Source organism: Sinocyclocheilus rhinocerous, unplaced genomic scaffold (genome assembly GCF_001515625.1).
Source record: "Sinocyclocheilus rhinocerous isolate Xijiao unplaced genomic scaffold, SAMN03320098_v1.1 scaffold114, whole genome shotgun sequence".
In the NCBI taxonomy this organism is placed as follows: domain Eukaryota; kingdom Metazoa; phylum Chordata; class Actinopteri; order Cypriniformes; family Cyprinidae; genus Sinocyclocheilus; species Sinocyclocheilus rhinocerous.
In genome coordinates this window covers 471,969-476,082 of record NW_015646344.1, presented here as the reverse complement: position 1 = coordinate 476,082, position 4,114 = coordinate 471,969, and the positions used below count along the sequence as shown (strand labels likewise).

General features: G+C 39.4%; 1 pseudogene; it reads right to left on the bottom strand.

The window, feature by feature from the left end:
• The window catches only part of LOC107707276 (kelch-like ECH-associated protein 1), a 17,085-nt pseudogene that overhangs the window by 3,023 nt on the left and 9,948 nt on the right, over positions 1–4,114 (bottom strand).

Sequence of the window (4,114 nt, the reverse complement as noted above, 5' to 3'; positions counted from 1 at the left end):
TCCTTCGTCAAATCCGCCGGCCACCGCTCACTCTAGCCCGCCGTGTGTGATGCTGTGTGTTTCGTTGTGAAAGCGAAACTACTTTGTTTGGTCTTCCAAAAGAGGACACGACTAGAAATCAGTGGTTAAGTTGTTTTGTAAAATTTACAACACTGTTCCAGAACCCAATATTCAACCCAAATATTCAGATGTGTGCAGCACATTTTATGGAGGACTGTTTCCTGATCCTGGTAGAGTAGACTACAATGCCGGCTGTTCTGACTCACAGAATGTAAGTACGTTTTAATTTTTAAAGGATTTGCACTGATGATTCAAACGATTTTGCAGTGTTAATGCATTCATGCTACATTTCAGCTTCATTAAATTGTCTGTGTAAATGCATCTAAATGCCACTTCAGCTGCTTCTGTTTCTCCAGCAGTGGAAAATTTGGTTTTGTTAATATTGATTTCATTTGATTGGTAACAGCCCTATAGAGTCTTATTATATTAAGTGAAATTATTAATAAAATGTAAGAATTTGATATGAAAGATAACACATGCATTTAATAAGTTTATGCCTTATTTAATAAGAAAATGCCCTTTTTTATAGGCAAAAAAAAAAAGACCTGGAAATCAATTCAAATAAATTCTAATATTCAGTAACTTTAGTCATATAAAATGTAATTTTCCAGCAACAAAATTGTGGCCAGTGAAAATGCTGAGTGGCTAGTAATTTTGGAAAACCACTAGCCACAGTGGCTGGTGAGCAAAAGAGTTAATGTCAAGCCCTGTATACAGTGAATACTTGTAATTATACTTGTATTGCAGTAAAAAATTTGGTGTTTAACCGGAGAATGGTGGTGGGGGTGCTTGACATGTGTCAAACACTAGAAAGGGGTGCACGCTGCAAAAAGTTTGGGAACCACTGATTTACATGATTCATAATTGAATGTGTGAAAAAGGAAACATTAGTGGAGCCGTTTCCGTTTTTTTTTAAAGAGAGTGTGTATATTTGAATATATAGCCTAATTATTATTATATATAAATATTATTTGCAAATAGATCAAATGAGTTTATTTAGAATACATTTTAGTTTTCTAGTCTTTTGATGTTTGATGGTTTGTTTATTTATTTATCTCCTTTAAATAAAAAGATCCATTATCTTGGTCAAAAATTGCTTTGGTCCCCTCCAAAGTTCAAGCACGGTTGCGGCTTTGTGATTCTCTACACCTGTGGTGCCCACCTGTGGTGGCCACCTGTGTGAACTTGAGGAGAAGTGACTTCATAAATGACCAAAAATCTTGATTTTTGAATTCAATTTTGAAAAACAATGGGTGTGAGAGAGAAAGGAGACATTCAAAATGTGAAATAAAAAACACTGATTTATACGATCAAATTCATGCATTTAAAGGCACAATACATAAGATTTTTTTTTTATTAAAATATCCAAAAAAAACTAGAACAGCCCTCGATTTTTTGTTTTGTAGAAAACATGGAAACAACAAAGACGCTTTAATATGTTGTGCATTGTATTAGACCGGTGACGACCGCACAGAGTAGCATTATAACAGAACTAAATGTATCTAGTATGATAAAACAGCCCTGCTTTAACCCATATACGCACGGCCGGAAGGAGCGGAAGCGCTCGACTGTGGCATAATAAAAGCTCCGCTGCTTTCGAGCTCGTTCAGCGGCGTTTCGTGCTCGTTCAGCGGCCTCGTTTCACTTCGACGGCTTTCAGCCTCACCCTGCTTCATTCTACTACGTTAATAAATCATTAGCTCATCCATGAACATGATTTCTGCCCGAGTCCCGTCGGATTGCATCGGCTGTGGGGATGAAGACAACAACTCCCATGATTCCACACTCAGTCACGGCGTCATCAAACTACGCCTTTGTCTCTTTGTTTATTTTGAATACGCGCCCTCTAGCGGCGAAAATTACATATTGTGCCTTTAAGTACCAAAATACTTTTTGGATCCCTCATGGAAAACATCTGCTTCTTTTATATTCAACAAAACACCTGTAATTTATCTGTAATGGTATGTTCTGTGAGCATAAATAAAGGCTCTAGACAGGCTGGACATCCAGGTGTTTTCCTCAGGTGTGTAACACTCCACAGAGTCCAGACAGTTCATGTCATCGCAGTTTCCGCCCAGGACAAACACCTTCCCTCTGTGACACACAGCGGCGAGGGAATGTCAGGAAGACTGAGCAGAGCTATCTGCTATCTGCCCTGAGCAGGATCAAATCTGCACACAGACACACATGACTAGATGATTTCTGCTTCTCTCAATTAAGTAGCAATCATCTGCGATATTTGCCCGCAGATTATTTATACCAAAAACATTTCATTTTCATTTGACATTTGCCTTATCTTGCATTGGCAACAAGCTTTCGTGTTTGCGTCTGTCAGATGGCAAGAGTTAATATGCTTCACTGATAGCACACGTACATCATGGAGACGTCTATTTGACGTCTGCATTTACATCTGCAAGTGTTCATCTGCAATTCGTCGATAGGACGTTTCCTATCAGATGTCAAATAGACATTTAGAAGATGTCTTTAAGATGTTTATGACTTAGAATGTGTGTGAAACTGACATCTTAAAGACTTCTATCAGATGTTTGTACACAGCAGATGCTTTCCAGATGATGCGATCTTTAACAGATGTCTTGCAAACGTACTTGTGCTATCTGGGTTAATATTCCCAATCTAGCAACCAGACGCTCGCTCTCTCTGCTGTGAGGAAAAAAAGCACAGATGATCTTTAAAAAAATTAATAAAATCGGTAAACAGATACATTGGAGTTTAGAGATCTTCACTGCGATATTTTGCTCAAATGAAAGTGTAATACAGTCGATCTGCTTTCTTTGATGTGGTTGTTTGCTATGCTACAATCTGCCAGCAAACCTCAGTGATAAACGGTGATAAATTCAAACTTTAATCTGGACTGTTTGCGATTGTGATTTGATTTCTGCATAGTGTTTTGTTGTTATAATAGAAAAACACACTGGTTTATTTTTTTAGAAAAGTTTGTGTACCAGTTTTCATTAATTATTATAAATTAACACAATCTTTACAATACATAAACTAACTAGATGAAGTAAAATAAACCATGCGAGTTGATGAGTTGGATTTGTGCTTATCTGAATATTTATATTATAATATAAGTTTATTTGAGCAAAATAATCACCAGCTGAACCATTATAGCTCTAGGATGGTTATTTCACATGGCTGCGTGCGAACACAAGATGATCATAAGATTCACCTCAGCACAGTCTTCAGTATGTCCAGGGCACCATAATACTTTATGGCCTCCCAGGATATAGAGCGTGTTGTTGAGGACGCACACTCAGTGGCGGAAGTGTGGCGGCTCGGGGGGGTGCGCTAAAGGGCTCCAGTCGATGGTTCGGATGAGTCCCTCTCCACGCACGAAGCGCCGGGCAAACCACAGGCAGAGGTTCGGCTCTCGACACTCCAAATTCTCAGTCACGCAATCTCCACCAATGAGCATCAAAACCTAACGCAGATTCACACCGATAAACGCAACATTACTACAGTAAGTCAAGTCAGTTTTAGTTGTACACCATAAAACATGTTTGTTACTTGAAATAAAATAAATGGTAACTGAAATTAAATATAACAAAATTTAAAATAATTTCAACGGCAAAATCAGCATTTCTCATCTTCATTTAAAGGGATAGTTCACCTAAAAATTTAAACAGCGGCAAGGAACCAAAACTCCATCGGTGACAGAATGGAGAAAAAAACTTTGGGAGAAACCAGGCTCAGTCGGGGGCCAATTCTCCTCTGGCCAGACGAAACCAGCAGTTCAGTTCAAGGCTGCAGCAAAGTCACATTGTGCAGAGGACTCAACTGGTTCCTGTGGTCTTGTCCCGGTGGCCGTCTAGGAGACAAGATCTTCACTGGGGATCTGTCTCTGGGGCTCATTTAGTTCTCCTGATCTCCGCTGACATTCAGGGCTGTAGAGGTCATCTCTAGGTGCTGATCCACCATCTGGGCTGGATACAGACTGGATCCGGGTGACTGCAGTGACCATCTGATCTGGATACAGACGGGATCTGGTGGCTACGGTGACCTCGGAATAAGAGAGAAACAGACTAATATTAGC